This window comes from Oncorhynchus tshawytscha, linkage group LG04 (assembly GCF_018296145.1).
Source record: "Oncorhynchus tshawytscha isolate Ot180627B linkage group LG04, Otsh_v2.0, whole genome shotgun sequence".
Taxonomy (NCBI): Eukaryota; Metazoa; Chordata; class Actinopteri; order Salmoniformes; family Salmonidae; genus Oncorhynchus; species Oncorhynchus tshawytscha.
In genome coordinates this window covers 2128527-2146556 of record NC_056432.1, presented here as the reverse complement: position 1 = coordinate 2146556, position 18030 = coordinate 2128527, and the positions used below count along the sequence as shown (strand labels likewise).

Below are 18030 nucleotides of genomic sequence, written 5' to 3'. Positions count from 1 at the left end.
AGTTAAGAAAATATTGACCAAATAAAGTTAAAGAAATAATTAAAAGTAACACAATAACATAACAATAACAGGGCTATATAGAGGGGGTATAGGTTAGTAATGTCTAGTATCATAGAGTTGTATGATCTTCTACGTCATTAACAAAGGAACACTGTGATTATTTCAGCCTGATATCTGTTTTGTGTTTGTGGAAACAAAATGCGCACTGCTTACCATATCAGTCATGAAACACCACAGAAAATCACAGTCATAATTTTCTTTTCACTGGCAATTTACAACCTAAGTACCAGAAAAATAATGAGTTACTCCGCATACACAGTCTCTTACTAAACAAACAATTTGGTCTATATTTGTTTTCACAAAAAAAAAAGATATTGAAATGTTTTCCATTCCACTTAGACACAGTGCGTCATTGTGTGTGATACCCATCTCATAGCGTGGTCCTGTAGAAGACCTGTATGCTGCGTTCTAATGGGGCACAACAACATGTTCTACCTCGTTCTACGTGGTCTCCTCTAAGCCAGATGATTCATGGAGGAACCAAGGTTCATCTCACCTCCATTTTCCAACACAGTAATCAGTTTTCTAAAACAATGTTCTCTTTAATCAACTGTAATTATGTGTCTTTACTTCCTTTCAGTAATATTTATATATATATTTTTTTCCACCTTTATTTAACCATGTAGGCCAGTTGAGAACACCTTTATTTAACCAGGTAGGCCAGTTGAGAACACCTTTATTTAACCAGGTAGGCCAGTTGAGAACACCTTTATTTAACCAGGTAGGCTAGTTGAGAACACCTTTATTTAACCAGGTAGGCTAGTTGAGAACACCTTTATTTAACCAGGTAGGCCAGTTGAGTTGAGAACACCTTTATTTAACCAGGTAGGCCAGTTGAGAACACCTTTATTTAACCAGGTAGGCCAGTTGAGAACACCTTTATTTAACCAGGTAGGCCAGTTGAGAACACCTTTATTTAACCAGGGAGGCCAGTTGAGAACACCTTTATTTAACCAGGTAGGCCAGTTGAGAACACCTTTATTTAACCAGGTAGGCCAGTTGAGAACAAGTTCTCATTTACAACTGCAACCTGGCCAAGATAAAGCAAAGCAGTGTGACACAGACAACACAGAGTTACACATAAAAAGTACAGTCAATAACACAATAGAAAGAAAAATATAAATATATATGTACTGTGTGTGTAGAAGACTAGGGAGGTAGGCAATAAATAGGCCCTAGAGGTGAAAATAATTACAACTTAGCATTAATACTGGAGTGATAGATGTGCAGATGATGATGTGCAAGTAGAGATACTGGGGTGCAAAAGAGCAAGAGTATAAATAACAATATGGGGATGAGGTAGATGGATTGGCTATTTACAGATTGGCTGTGTACAGGTACAGTGATCGATAAGCTGCTCAGACAGCTGATGCTTAAAGTTAGAGAGGGAGGTATGGGTCTCCAGCTTCAGAGATTTTTGCAATTTTTGTTCCAGTCATTGGCAGCAGAGAAGTGGAAGGAAAGGCGGCCAAAGGAAGTGTTGGCTTTGGGGATAACCAGTGAGATATACCTGCTGGAGTGTGTGCTACGGGTGGGTGTTGCTGTGGTGACCAGTGAGCTGAGATAAGGCGGGCTTTACCTAGCATAGACATATAGATGACCTGGAACCAGTGGGTTTGGCGACAAATATGTAGTGAGGGCCAGCCAATGAGAGCATACAGGTCGTACTATATGTGGCTTGGGTGACAAAATAGGAAGCCAATTCTAGATTTAATTTTGGATTGGAGATGCTTAATGTGAGTCTGGAAGGAGTGTTTACAGTCTAACCAGACACCTACTGTAGGTATTTGTATTTTCTAAGTCAGAACCGTCCAGAGTAGCGATGCTAGTCGGGCAGGAGGGTGCCGGCAGCAATTGGTTGAAGAGCATAAACTTAGTTTTACTAGCAATTAAAAGCAGTTAGAGTCCATGGAAGGAGAGTTGTATGGCGCTGAAGCTCATTGGTAGGTTTGTTAGCACAGTGTCCATTTTTTACATTTTTTAAAATTTATTTCACCTTTATTTAACCAGGTAGGCTAGTTGAGAACAAGTTCTCATTTACAACTGCGACCTGGCCAAGATAAAGCATAGCAGTGTGAGCAGACAACACAGAGTTACACATGGAATAAACAATTAACAATCAATAACACAACAAAGGGGGGAGTCTATATACAATGTGTGCAAAAGGCATGAGGAGGTAGACGAATAGTTACAATTTTGCAGATTAACACTGGAGTGATAAATGATCAGATGGTCATGTACAGGTAGAGATATTGGTGTGCAAAAGAGCAGAAAAGCAAGTAAATAAAAACAGTATGGGGATGAGGTAGGTGAAAATGGGTGGGCTATTTACCAATAGACTATGTACAGCTGCAGCGATCGGTTAGCTGCTCAGATAGCTGATGTTTGAAGTTGGTGAGGGAGATAAAAGTCTCCAACTTCAGCGATTTTGCAATTCGTTCCAGTCACAGGCAGCAGAGTACTGGAACGAAAGGCGGCCAAATGAGGTGTTGGCTTTAAGGGATGATCAGTGAGATACACCTGCTGGAGCGCGTGCTACGGATGGGTGTTGCCATCGTGACCAGTGAACTGAGATAAGGCGGAGCTTTACCTAGCATGGACTTGTAGATGACCTGGAGCCAGTGGGTCTGGCGACGAATATGTAGCGAGGGCCAGCCGACTAGAGCATACAAGTCGCAGTGGTGGGTGGTATAAGGTGCTTTAGTGACAAAACGGATGGCACTGTGATATACTGCATCCAGTTTGCTGAGTAGAGTGTTGGAAGCCATTTTGTAGATGACATCGCCGAAGTCGAGGATTGGTAGGATAGTCAGTTTTACTAGGGTAAGCTTGGCGGCGTGAGTGAAGGAGGCTTTGTTGCGGAATAGAAAGCCGACTCTTGATTTGATTTTTGATTGGAGATGTTTGATATGAGTCTGGAAGGAGAGTTTGCAGTCTAGCCAGACACCTAGGTACTTATAGATGTCCACATATTCAAGGTCGGAACCATCCAGGGTGGTGATGCTAGTCGGGCATGCGGGTGCAGGCAGCGATCGGTTGAAAAGCATGCATTTGGTTTTACTAGCGTTTAAGAGCAGTTGGAGGCCACGGAAGGAGTGTTGTATGGCATTGAAGCTTGTTTGGAGGTTAGATAGCAGGGCCAGATGAAGGGCCAGATGTATACAGAATGTGTCATCAGCATAGAGGTGGATCAGAGAGTCACCAGCTGCAAGAGCGACATCATTGATATATAGAGAGAAAAGAGTCAGGCCAAGAATTGAACCCTATGGCACCCCCATAGAGACTGCCAGAGGTCCAGACAACAGGCCCTCCGATTTGACACACTGAACTCTATCTGACAAGTAGTTGGTGAACCAGACGAGGAAGCCAAGGCTGCTGAGTCTGCCGATAAGAATGTGGTGATTGACAAGTTGAAAGCCTCGGCCAGGTCGATGAAGACAGCTGCACAGTACTGTCTTTAATCAATGGCGGTTATGATATCATTTAGGACCTTGAGCGTGGCTGAGGTGCACCCAAAACCAGCTCGGAAACCAGATTGCATAGTGGAGAAGGTACGGTGGGATTCGAAATGGTCGGTGACCTGTTTGTTAACTTAGCTTTCGAAGATTTTAGAAAGGCAGGGCAGGATGGATATACAGTGCCTTGCGAAAGTATTCGGCCCCCTTGAACTTTGCGACCTTTTGCCACATTTCAGGCTTCAAACATAAAGATATAAAACTGTATTTTTTTTTGTGAAGAATCAACAACAAGTGGGACACAATCATGAAGTGGAACGACATTTATTGGATATTTCAAACTTTTTTAACAAATCAAAAACTGAAAAATTGGGCGTGCAAAATTATTCAGCCCCTTTACTTTCAGTGCAGCAAACTCTCTCCAGAAGTTCAGTGAGGATCTCTGAATGATCCAATGTTGACCTAAATGACTAATGATGATAAATACAATCCACCTGTGTGTAATCAAGTCTCCGTATAAATGCACCTGCACTGTGATAGTCTCAGAGGTCCGTTAAAAGCGCAGAGAGCATCATGAAGAACAAGGAACACACCAGGCAGGTCCGAGATACTGTTGTGAAGAAGTTTAAAGACGGATTTGGATACAAAAAGATTTCCCAAGCTTTAAACATCCCAAGGAGCACTGTGCAAGCGATAATATTGAAATGGAAGGAGTATCAGACCACTGCAAATCTACCAAGACCTGGCCGTCCCTCTAAACTTTCAGCTCATACAAGGAGAAGACTGATCAGAGATGCAGCCAAGAGGCCCATGATCACTCTGGATGAACTGCAGAGATCTACAGCTGAGGTGGGAGACTCTGTCCATAGGACAACAATCAGTCGTATATTGCACAAATCTGGCCTTTATGGAAGAGTGGCAAGAAGAATTTCTTAAAGATATCCATAAAAAGTGTCGTTTAAAGTTTGCCACAAGCAACCTGAGAGACACACCAAACATGTGGAAGAAGGTGCTCTGGTCAGATGAAACCAAAATTGAACTTTTTGGCAACAATGCAAAACGTTATGTTTGGCGTAAAAGCAACACAGCTCATCACCCTGAACACCCTATCCCCACTGTCAAACATGGTGGTGGCAGCATCATGGTTTGGGCCTGCTTTTCTTCAGCAGGGACAGGGAAGATGGTTAAAATTGATGGGAAGATGGATGGAGCCAAATACAGGACCATTCTGGAAGAAAACCTGATGGAGTCTGCAAAAGACCTGAGACTGGGACGGAGATTTGTCTTCCAACAAGACAATGATCCAAAACATAAAGCAAAATCTACAATGGAATGGTTGAAAAATAAACATATCCAGGTGTTAGAATGGCCAAGTCAAAGTCCAGACCTGAATCCAATCGAGAATCTGTGGAAAGAACTGAAAACTGCTGTTCACAAATGCTCTCCATCCAACATCACTGAGCTCGAGCTGTTTTGCAAGGAGGAATGGGAAAAAATTTCAGTCTCTCGATTTGCAAAACTGATAGACATACCCCAAGCGACTTACAGCTGTAATCGCAGCAAAAGGTGGCGCTACAAAGTATTAACTTAAGGGGGCTGAATAATTTTGCACGCCCAATTTTTCAGTTTTTGATTTGTTAAAAAAGTTTGAAATATCCAATAAATGTCGTTCCACTTCATGATTGTGTCCCACTTGTTGTTGATTCTTCACAAAAAAAATACAGTTTTATATCTTTATGTTTGAAGCCTGAAATGTGGCAAAAGGTCGCAAAGTTCAAGGGGGCCGAATACTTTTGCAAAGCACTGTAGGTCTATAACAGTTTGGGTCTAGAGTGTCTCCCCCTTTGAAGAGGGGGATGATCGCGGCAGCTTTACAATCTTTGGGGATCTCAGACGATACACAAGAGTGGTTGAATAGGCTAGTAATAGGGGTTGCAACAATTTTGGTGGATCATTTTAGAAAGAGAGGGTCCAGATTGTCTAGTCCAGCTGATTTTTAGGGGTCCAGATTTTGCAGCTCATTCAGAATATCAGCTATCTGGATTTGGGTGAAGGAGAAGTGGGGGGTTGGGCATGTTGCTGCAGGGGGTGCTGAGGTGTTGGCCCGGGGTAGGGGCAGCCAGGTGGAAAGCAAGGGGAGCCGTAGAAAAATGCTTATTTAAATGATCTATTATAGTACATTTTTCAATGGTGACAGTGTTTCCTAGCCTCAGTGCAGTGGGCAGCTGGGAGGAGATGCTCTTGTTCTCCATGGACTTTACAGTGTCCAAAACTTTTGGGAATTTGTGCTACAGGAAGCAAATGTCTGTTTGAAAAAGCTAGCCTTAGATTTCCTAACTGACTGAGTATATTGGTTCCTGACTTCCCTGAAAAGTTGCATATTGTGGGGCTATTCGATGCTAATGCAGAAAGCCACAGGGTGTTTTGTGCTGGTCGAGGGCAGTCAAGTCTGGAGTGAACCAAGGGCTGTATCTGCTCTTAGTTCAACATTTTTGAATGGGGCATGCTCATTTAAGATGGTGAGGAAAGCACTTTTAAAGAACAACCAGGCATCCTCTACTGACGGGATGAGCTCAATGTCCTTCCAGGATAACCGGGCCAGGTCGATTAGAAAGGACTGCACGCAGAAGTGTTTTAGGAGCTTCTCGGGTGGCTCTGCATCGCAGTGCTAGCTGTGCCACCAGAGACTCTGGGTTCGCCTTTGCACGCTAGCGACTCCTGTGGCGACTCCTGTGCAAGCTGACCAGGTCGCTAGGTGTACTGTGTTTCCTCCGACACATTGGTGCGGCTGGCTTCTGGGTTGGATGCGCGCTGTGTTAAGAAGCAGTGCGGCTTGGTTGGGTTGTGTTTCGAAGGACGGATGGCTCTCGACCTTTGCCTCTCCCGAGTCCGTGCGGGAGTTGCAGCAATGATACAAGACAGTAACTACCAGCAATTGGATACCACAAAATTGGGGAGAAAAAGGGGGTGTAAAAAAAATAGAAGTGTTTTAGGGAGCGTTTGACAGTGATGAGGGGTGGTTGTTTGACCGCGGACCAATAACGGATGCAGGCAATGAGGCAGTGATCGCTGAGATCCTGGTTGAAGACAGCAGAGGTGTATTTAGAAGGCAGTTTGGTCAGGATGATATCTATGAGGGTGCCCATGTTTACGGATTTGGGGTTGTACCTAGTAGGTTCCTTGATAATTGTGTGAGATTGAGGGCATCTAGCTTAGATTGTAGGGCAGCCGGGATGTTAATCATGTCCCAGTTTAGGTCACCTAACAGTACAAACTCTGAAGATATTCACATACAGTATGGTGTCCAGGGCACAGCTGGGGGGTGAGGGGGGTCTTTAACAAGTGGCAACGGTGAGAGACATGTTTCTGGAAAGGTGGATTTCTAAAAGTAGAAGCTTGAATTGTTTGGGCAAAGACCTGGATAGTTTGACAGAACTCTGCAGTTCTATCTTGTTGGTAAATTATATTATTATGGATGGAAATTTCAGGATTTTTGGTGGCCTTCCTAAGCCAGGATTCACACACGGCAAAGACATCAGGGTTGGTGGAGTGTGCTAAAGCAGTGAATAAAAACTTAGGGAGGAGGCTTCTAATGTTAACCTGCATGAAACCAATGCTTTTACGGTTACAGAAGTCAACAAATGAGAGCGCCAGGGGAATGGGAGTGATGTTGGGGGCTGCAGGGCCTGGGTTAACCTCTACATCACCAGAGGAAAAAAGGAGGAATAGGATAATGGTACGGCTAAAGGCTAAAAGAACTGGTCGTCTAGTGTGTTCGGAACAGAGAAAAGGGAGCAGATTTCTGGGTGAGGAAGAATAGATTCAAGGCATAATGTACAGACAGATGTATGGTAGGATGTGAGTACAGTGGCGGTAAACCTAGGCGTTGAGTGATGATGAGAGAGGTTTGGTCTCTAGAGACATCATTTAGACCAGGTGAGGTCACCGCATGTGTGGGAGGTGAAACAAAAGGTCTAGCTAAGGGATATTGAGCAGGGCTGGAGGCTCTCCAGTGAAATAAGACAATCATCACTAACCAAAACAGCAATGGACAAGACACATTGACATTAGGGAGAGGCATGCATAGCCAAGTGATCATAGGGTCCAGTGAGTAGCTAGGCGAGCTGGAGGCACGGCAATTCAGACAGCTAGCAGGCCGGGGCTGGCAGATGGGCCTCAGAGTGACGTCGCAACGGGAGAGCCTGTTGAAACATCCTCGGACAGTTACGTCGGCAGACCAGTCGTGATGGATCGGCGGGGCTCCGTATCGGCTGCAGAGGGTACGGGCCACTTGGAAAAAGAGATATTGAAGCCCAGGAATTGTCTGATGGATCTCTTCGGCTAGCCGGAAGATGGGCCTAGCTCCAGGCTAACTGGTGCTTGCTTCGGGACAGAGACGTTAGCCAGGAGTAGCCACTCGGATAGCAGATAGCTAGCTGCGATGATCCAGAGTAAAGGCTCAGAGCTTGCAGTAGAAATCCAGAGATTTCTACTGCAATCCGGAGAGAAAAATCAGTCCGATATTCTCTGGATTGATATCACGCTGTGCACAGGCTGAGGCTGGCTGATGTCCGTAGATGGAAATTGAGATTAAAAACACTTATATTAATTGCCTTTCAGGAATGATAAAGATCAACCAAACGTGGATGAAGATGCCTTTCAGGAATGATAAAGATCAACCAAACATGGATGAAGATGCCTTTCAGGAATGATAAAGATCAACCAAACGTGGATGAAGATGCCTTTCAGGAATGATAAAGATCAACCAAACGTGGATGAAGATGCCTTTCAGGAATGATAAAGATCAACCAAACGTGGATGAAGATGCCTTTCAGGAATGATAAAGATCAACCAAACGTGGATGAAGATGCCTTTCAGGAATGATAAAGATCAACCAAACATGGATGAAGATGCCTTTCAGGAATGATAAAGATCAACCAAACATGGATGAAGGTGCCTTTCAGGAATGATAAAGACAACCAAACGTGGATGAAGATGCCTTTCAGGAATGATAAAGATCAACCAAACGTGGATGAAGACTTTCAGGAATGATAAAGATACCCAAGAGCTGATGAAGATACCAGGAAGACTGATCACTAAAGTTGATACCCTAAGAGCTGTGGATACTGTTATGAAGATGCACTTTCAGAATGATAAAGATCAACCAAGCGTGATGAAGATCCTTTCAGACAGACACTAAAGTTGATAGATGCCCAGGAATGATAAAGAGCTGGATGAAGATGCCTGTTCAGGACATAAAGATCAACAAACATGGATGAAATAGAATGATAAAGATCAACCAAACATGGATGAAGGTGCCTTTCAGGAATGATAAAGATCAACCAAACATGGATGAAGGTGCCTCCTACTCAATCCCCTTCACAAGACAATTATCTGTGTGCTGCCGATGACAAACACTAATAGTTGACACCCTAAGAACTGTGGACATTGTTAGACTGGCACTAATAGTTGATACCCTAAGAGCTGTGGATACCGTAAGACTGACACTAATAGTTGATACCCTAAGAGCTGTGGATACCGTAAGACTGACACTAATAGTTGATACCCTAAGAGCTGTGGATACTGTAAGACAGACACTAATAGTTGATACTCCCTAAGAGCTGTGGATCCTGTTAGACGGACACTAATAGTTGATACTCCCTAAGAGCTGTGGATCCTGTTAGACAGACACTAATAGTTGATACACCCTAAGAGCTGTGGATACTGTTAGACAGACACTAATAGTTGATACTCCCTAAGAGCTGTGGATACTGTTAGACAGACACTAATAGTTGATACTCCCTAAGAGCTGTGGATCCTGTTAGACAGACACTAATAGTTGATACTCCCTAAGAGCTGTGGATACTGTTAGACTGACACTAATAGTTGATACCCTAAGAGCTGTGGATCCTGTTAGACAGACACTAATAGTTGATACTCCCTAAGAGCTGGGGATACTGTTAGACAGACACTAATAGTTGATACTCCCTAAGAGCTGTGGATACTGTTAGACTGACACTAATAGTTGATACCCTAGGAGCTGTGGATACTGTTAGACTGACACTAATAGTTGATACACCCTAAGAGCTGTGGATACTGTTAGACTGACACTAATAGTTGATATCCCCTAAGAGCTGTGGATCCTGTTAGACTGACACTAATAGTTGATACCCCCTAAGAGCTGTGGATACTGTTAGACTGACACTAATAGTTGATACCCCCTAAGAGCTGTGGATACTGTTAGACTGACACTAATAGTTGATACTCCCTAAGAGCTGTGGATACTGTTAGACTGACACTAATAGTTGATACCCTAAGAGCTGTGGATACCGTAAGACTGACACTAATAGTTGATACCCTAAGAGCTGTGGATACTGTAAGACAGACACTAATAGTTGATACTCCCTAAGAGCTGTGGATCCTGTTAGACGGACACTAATAGTTGCTCCATGTCTCTATATATCTATCCGTTGCCCAATCTAAATAGGACTGCTCAGGGCGTACTCAGTACTAGCTGAGGTGATGTCTGTGTATTTACAATCACCTTCAGCAGCCTATCAGCCGGTCTGCAGCGGCGGGGAACAGGCTGATATAGCTAATTATACTTTATTATTATTTTTAGGAACTCAAGCTGCGGCCCATTCCTGGCAGGGGAAGTTGTCAAGAAAACAATACATGTTTTTTTGGAGGGAGGGGCACTAAAGCAGTTTGGTCTAGAAGGGATACAGCTTTTGTCAAAATTGACTTTTCGTAGCAGATTTGGTGAACTTACGCACTAGGTTAGGACAACAAATGTAGCAGGTTAGGAGAATTAGGATAAGATTAGGAGAAGGATTAGGGTTAGCTAAAAATGCCCAAAATATATATTTTTCACGTCAAATTGGACATAAGCTGACCCACGAGGCTGATACTATTCACAGAGGGCTGTGGTTTCATATCTCAGAGTGCGTTTGCTTTCTCACCGCTGACAACACAAGCAGTTGACGTACTTTCCCCCGTTCCAAATATATGGTTCAATTGTTTCAATAAAGGAAAGGGAATTACACAGTTCCAAAAATACCCACACACAGAGCTAAGATTATCAGAGAATATTTTTGCAGAACAAAAATGCTGACCTGATCTATTCTGAAGAAATATATAGGAGCCAAGGTTTCGGTCTACAGTACATGACATCCTGCTTCCACTTAACAACGAGCACCTTTAAAACCCATGTATGTTACAGAAGTTATATAAGTAGGTACAGAGGATTGTAAGCAGAATACACACTGTTACGCAGACGCAGTGTGCAAATAAATGAACTTAGAAAATCGAAAAACATCAGTCACCTTTTGCATTCCCTAAGAAGATGCAGACACTAGAGGTGCTAAATCAAGTTAACACTCCATCCCCTGCCAACTTAACAATTTTAGACAAGAGAAATGACCAAAAAAAACAGTGGGTAATTACTGCTGTAGGACCTGTTACATAGTACTGCTGTAAAAATGATTACATAGTACATAGTACTGCTGTAGGACCTGTTACATAGTACTGCTGTAGGACCTGTTACATAGTACTGCTTTAGGACCTGTTACATAGTACTGCTTTAGGACCTGTTACATAGTACTGCTTTAGGAACTGTTACATAGTACTGCTGTAGGAACTGTTACATAGTACTGCTGTAGGACCTGTTACATAGTACTGCTTTAGGACCTGTTACATAGTACTGCTGTAGGACCTGTTACATAGTACTGCTGTAGGAACTGTTACATAGTACTGCTTTAGGACCTGTTACATAGTACTGCTTTAGGACCTGTTACATAGTACTGCTTTAGGACCTGTTACATAGTACTGCTGTAGGAACTGTTACATAGTACTGCTGTAGGACCTGTTACATAGTACTGCTGTAGGACCTGTTACATAGTACTGCTGTAGGAACTGTTACATAGTACTGCTTTAGGACCTGTTACATAGTACTGCTGTAGGAACTGTTACATAGTACTGCTTTAGGACCTGTTACATAGTACTGCTGTAGGAACTGTTACATAGTACTGCTGTAGGACCTGTTACATAGTACTGCTGTAGGACCTGTTACATAGTACTGCTTTAGGACCTGTTACATAGTACTGCTTTAGGACCTGTTACATAGTACTGCTTTAGGACCTGTTACATAGTACTGCTGTAGGACCTGTTACATAGTACTGCTTTAGGAACTGTTACATAGTACTGCTGTAGGAACTGTTACATAGTACTGCTGTAGGAACTGTTACATAGTACTGCTGTAGGACCTGTTACATAGTACTGCTGTAGGACCTGTTACATAGTACTGCTTTAGGACCTGTTACATAGTACTGCTGTAGGACCTGTTACATAGTACTGCTGTAGGACCTGTTACATAGTACTGCTGTAGGACCTATTACATAGTACTGCTGTAGGACCTGTTACATAGTACTGCTGTAGGACCTGGTACATAGTACTGCTGTAGGACCTGTTACATAGTACTGCTGTAGGACCTGTTACATAGTACTGCTGTAGGACCTGTTACATAGTACTGCTGTAGGACCTGTTACATAGTACTGCTTTAGGACCTGTTACATAGTACTGCTTTAGGACCTGTTACATAGTACTGCTGTAGGAACAGTACGGAAATGGAAAGAGGAGCATCTCACAAACACGATGGTGTTCTCCGTGTGTCACAGCACTCTCGTCTGTAGGTAACCCGGTACCTGATTAAAACATTTATGGTAGTTGGAGGTAGTTGTGACAAAATATGTGTCCATTTGTTTTGTTGAGTATGTTGAGCTGCTAACTTAACCTTTGTGAAGAAATTAAATCAGTGGATTGTGATTAAAGCAAGTATAACTGTGACCCGAAAGCAACTTTTCATCAGGAAGTGACCTTAATCAAGGAAGTGCCTGGATTTTTAATTTTTAATTATTTTACCTTTATTTAACTAGGCAAGTCAGTTAAGAATTTATTTTTTATTTTCAATGACTGCCTAGGAACAGTGGGTTAACTGCCTGTTCAGGGGAAGAGTGACAGATTTGTACCTTGTCAGCTCGGGGGTTTGAACTTGCAACCTTCCCATTACAAGTCCAACGCTCTAACCACTAGGCTACCCTGCCGCCTCTACACTAACCACTAGGCTACCCTGCCACCTCTACACTCTAACCACTAGGCTACCCTGCCGCCTATACACTCTAACCACTAGGCTACCCTGCCGCCTCTACACTCTAACCACTAGGCTACCCTGCCGCCTCTACACTCTAACCACTAGGCTACCCTGCTGCCCCGGTACAGACGGTATGGAACACCTTTGCTACGAGTACGTCTTTGTTTTTTATACTTGGCAATTCAATGCAGAGGCACAGATTTTTGTTTATTTAATACTAAATACACATAGTTTTGAATGCATTTGAAGTAATTTCATAAATTTAGCTTTTTTAAAATATAAAATACAGAAATCTAAATTCTCAATCAAAGGACCTAAAAACTCTCTGGGGGTATTGCCAAACGTCGAGGCAAGTGTTATAAAGGGCCCAGAAGTGTTTTTGGGTGAACTTCCGCTTTAACTTCTGCACACTGGTGAGAAGTCCCACAACATCATGCAGCCTAACAGTAACCTAGCCTTGTCTTGAGGATATTCTGATCCTGCAGCCTAACAGTAACCTAGCCTTGTCTTGTCTTGAGGATATTCTGATCCTGCAGCCTAACAGTAACCTAGCCTTGTCTTGAGGATATTCTGATCCTGCAGCCTAACAGTAACCTAGCCTTGTCTTGTCTTGAGGATATTCTGATCCTGCAGCCTAACAGTAACCTAGCCTTGCCTTGTCTTGAGGATATTCTGATCCTGCAGCCTAACAGTAACCTAGCCTTGTCTTGTCTTGAGGATATTCTGATCCTGCAGCCTAACAGTAACCTAGCCTTGTCTTGTCTTGTCTTGAGGATATTCTGATCCTGCAGCCTAACAGTAACCTAGCCTTGTCTTGTCTTGTCTTGAGGATATTCTGATCCTGCAGCCTAACAGTAACCTAGCCTTGTCTTGTCTTGAGGATATTCTGATCCTGCAGCCTAACAGTAACCTAGCCTTGTCTTGTCTTGAGGATATTCTGATCCTGCAGCCTAACAGTAACCTAGCCTTGTCTTGTCTTGAGGATATTCTGATCCTGCAGCCTAACAGTAACCTAGCCTTGTCTTGAGGATATTCTGATCCTGCAGCCTAACAGTAACCTAGCCTTGTCTTGAGGATATTCTGATCCTGCAGCCTAACAGTAACCTAGCCTTGTCTTGTGGATATTCTGATCCTGCAGCCGTTGAACCAGAAGAGACAGTTGAATTAGTTGAACATGTGAACAACCATAAGACTACACAGCACAAACACTTTGGGGACAAGGCTAGAGTCGAATGGCAACTGGTCAGAATAATGGGACGACTGAACAATAAGGTGCGTTGAGGCAATGCAGGTCTGGTCTGTTGGTGGCAACCCCTACCGACCGTTATCTCTCCCAACAGGACAGTGTGGATGGTGATATCTGCTGGGAACAAGGAGCCTGGAGAGCGACTGAAATAGTTATCTCCCTCCCACAGTAGGTCGAGCCGCAGCCTTCCCCTGTCCTCCAGTCTGGAGTTCCCTAATAGCACTCTATTCTCTACATAGTGAAATACGTTTGACCAGAGTTATGTGTCCTGGTCCAAAGTAGTGCTATGTAAAGGGGAGACTTGGAGTGACACAGAAGTAACACAGGAGTGACCCTGGAGTAACACAGGAGTGACCCTGGAGTAACACAGGAGTGACCCTGGAGTGACCCGGACGTGACCCTGCTGCACAGCCCAATCTGACAGGGCACAGAGAAACAGAGACTGGGGCCTTTGTCTAGTTGCTCTGCACTGAATAACTGGTCCAGAATGTAGTGTGTGATAGTGAGAATGGCTGGGTGGGTTTGCTGGTTAGTTATCTTGACCACAATACAACATCTCTGGAACACACATACTGGACCAATCAGCTTCCTACCAAAGATGGTCATATTCTGCAAACAGAGTTTGTGTTGTGTAGCCTCAGTTGTATAGTCAGTCTGTTAATTTAAAGAGGTCCTGTGGTATAGTCAGTCTGTTAAAGAGGTCCTGTTGTATAGTCAGTCTGTTAAAGAGGTCCTGTGGTATAGTCAGTCTGTTAAGGAGGTCCTGTTGTATAGTCAGTCTGTTAAAGTGGTCCTGTTGTATAGTCAGTCTGTTAAAGAGGTCCTGTTGTATAGTCAGTCTGTTAAAGAGGTCCTGTTGTATAGTCAGTCTGTTAATTTAAAGAGGTCCTGTTGTATAGTCAGTCTGTTAAAGAGGTCCTGTTGTATAGTCAGTCTGTTAAAGAGGTCCTGTGGTATAGTCAGTCTGTTAAAGAGGTCCTGTTGTATAGTCAGTCTGTTAAAGTGGTCCTGTTGTATAGTCAGTCTGTTAAAGAGGTCCTGTTGTATAGTCAGTCTGTTAAAGAGGTCCTGTTGTATAGTCAGTCTGTTAAAGAGGTCCTGTTGTATAGTCAGTCTGTTAAAGAGGTCCTGTTGTATAGTCAGTCTGTTAAAGAGGTCCTGTTGTATAGTCAGTCTGTTAAAAGAGGTCCTGTTGTATAGTCAGTCTGTTAAAAGAGGTCCTGTTGTATAGTCAGTCTGTTAAAGAGGTCCTGTTGTATAGTCAGTCTGTTAACGAGGTTGTGTTGTATAGTCAGTCTGTAACTTGTTATGGCTGGGGGCAGTATTGAGTAGCTTGGATGAATAAGGTGCCCAGAGTAAACCGCCTGCTACTCAGGCCCAGTTGCTAACATATGCATATTATTAGTAGATTTGGATAGAAAAACACTCTGAAGTTTCTAAAACTATTTGAATGATGTCTGTGAGCATAACAGAACTCATATGGCAGGCAAAAACCTGAGAAAAAGTCCAACCAGGAAGTGGGAAATTTGATGTTTGTAGTTTTTCAAGTCATTGCCTATCGAATATACAGTGTCTATGGGGTCATATTGCACTTCCTAAGGCTTCCACTAGATGTCAAAAGTCTTTAGAAGCTTGTTTGATGCTTCTACTGTGAAGGAGGGGGGAATGGGAGCTGAATGAGTCAGAGGTCTGCGAGAGTGGCATGAGCTGATCACGCGCGCTCACGTGAGAGGTAGCTTGCGTTCCCATTGCATTTCTACAGACAAAGGAATTCTCCGGTTGGAACGTTATTGAAGATTTATGATAAAAACATCCTAAAGATTGATTCTATACTTCGTTTGACATGTTTCTACGAACTGTAATATGACTTTTCGTCTAAACTTTCTCCTAGACTTGCCCACACATCGTGAGTTTGGATTGTGTACTAAACGCACAAACAAAAAGGAGGTATTTGGAAATAAATTATGGACGTTATCGAACAAATCAAACATTTATTGTGGAACTGAGATTCCTGGGAGTGCATTCTGATGAAGATCATCAAAGGTAAGTGAATATTTATAATGCTATTCCTGACTTCTGTTGACTCCACAACATGGCGGATATCTGTATGGCTTGTTTTGTTGTCTGAGCGCAGTACTCATTATTGCATGGTGTGCTTTTTCCGTAAAGCTTCTTTGAAATCTGACACAGCGGTTGCATTAAGGAGAAGTTTATCTAAAGTTCCATGCATAACACTTGTATTTTCATCAACATTTATGATGAGTATTTCTGTAAATTGATGTGGCTCTCTAAAAAATTACTGGATGTTTTGGAACTACTGAACATAACGCACCTGTAAACTCATTTTTGTACAGTGCCTTGCGAAAGTATTCGGCCCCCTTGAACTTTGCGACCTTTTGCCACATTTCAGGCTTCAAACATAAAGATATAAAACTGTATTTTTTTGTGAAGAATCAACAACAAGTGGGACACAATCATGAAGTGGAACGACATTTATTGGATATTTCAAACTTTTTTAACAAATCAAAAACTGAAAAATTGGGCGTGCAAAATTATTCAGCCCCTTTACTTTCAGTGCAGCAAACTCTCTCCAGAAGTTCAGTGAGGATCTCTGAATGATCCAATGTTGACCTAAATGACTAATGATGATAAATACAATCCACCTGTGTGTAATCAAGTCTCCGTATAAATGCACCTGCACTGTGATGGTCTCAGAGGTCCGTTAAAAGTGCAGAGAGCATCATGAAGAACAAGGAACACACCAGGCAGGTCCGAGATACTGTTGTGAAGAAGTTTAAAGCCGGATTTGGATACAAAAAGATTTCCCAAGCTTTAAACATCTCAAGGAGCACTGTGCAAGCGATAATATTGAAATGGAAGGAGTATCAGACCACTGCAAATCTACCAAGGCCTGGCTGTCCCTCTAAACTTTCAGCTCATACAAGGAGAAGACTGATCAGAGATGCAGCCAAGAGGCCCATGATCACTCTGGATGAACTGCAGAGATCTACAGCTGAGGTGGGAGACTCTGTCCATAGGACAACAATCAGTCGTATATTGCACAAATCTGGCCTTTATGGAAGAGTGGCAAGAAGAATTTCTTAAAGATATCCATAAAAAGTGTCGTTTAAAGTTCGCCACAAGCCACCTGGGAGACACACCAAACATGTGGAAGAAGGTGCTCTGGTCAGATGAAACCAAAATTGAACTTCTTGGCAACAGTGCAAAACGTTATGTTTGGCGTAAAAGCAACACAGCTCATCACCCTGACCACACCATCCCCACTGTCAAACATGGTGGTGGCAGCATCATGGTTTGGGCCTCCTTTTCATCAGCAGGGACGGGGAAGATGGTTAAAATTGATGGGAAGATGGATGGAGCCAAATACAGGAGCATTCTGGAAGAAAACCTGATGGAGTCTGCAAAAGACCTGAGACTGGGACAGAGATTTGTCTTCCAACAAGACAATGATCCAAAACATAAAGCAAAATCTACAATGGAATGGTTCAAAAATAAACATATCCAGGTGTTAGAATGGCCAAGTCAAAGTCCAGACCTGAATCCAATCGAGAATCTGTGGAAAGAACTGAAAACTGCTGTTCACAAATGCTCTCCATCCAACCTCACTGAGCTCGAGCTGTTTTGCAAGGAGGAATGGGAAAAAATGTCAGTCTCTCGATGTGCAAAACTGATAGAGACATACCCCAAGCAACTTACAGCTGTAATCTCAGCAAAAGGTGGCGCTACAAAGTATTAACTTAAGGGGGCTGAATAATTTTGCACGCCCAATTTTTCAGTTTTTGATTTGTTAAAAAAGTTTGAAATATCCAATAAATGTCGTTCCACTTCATGATTGTGTCCCACTTGTTGTTGATTCTTCACAAAAAAATACAGTTTTATATCTTTATGTTTGAAGCCTGAAATGTGGCAAAAGGTCGCAAAGTTCAAGGGGGCCGAATACTTTTGCAAAGCACTGTATATAAATATGAACTTTATCGAACAAAACATACATGTATTGTGTAACATGAAGTCCTATGAGTGTCATCTGATGAAGATCATCAAAGGTTAGTGATTAATTCTCTCTCTATTTCTGCTTTTTGTGACTCCGCTCTTTGGCTGGA

At 42.8% G+C, this 18030-nt stretch overlaps 1 protein-coding gene across 1 annotated transcript in view; it reads right to left on the bottom strand.

Moving 5' to 3' along the window:
• Positions 1-18030, bottom strand: part of LOC112241028 (atrial natriuretic peptide receptor 3-like) — a 73456-nt gene that overhangs the window by 9390 nt on the left and 46036 nt on the right. The gene's annotated exons all lie outside the window — the stretch shown is intronic.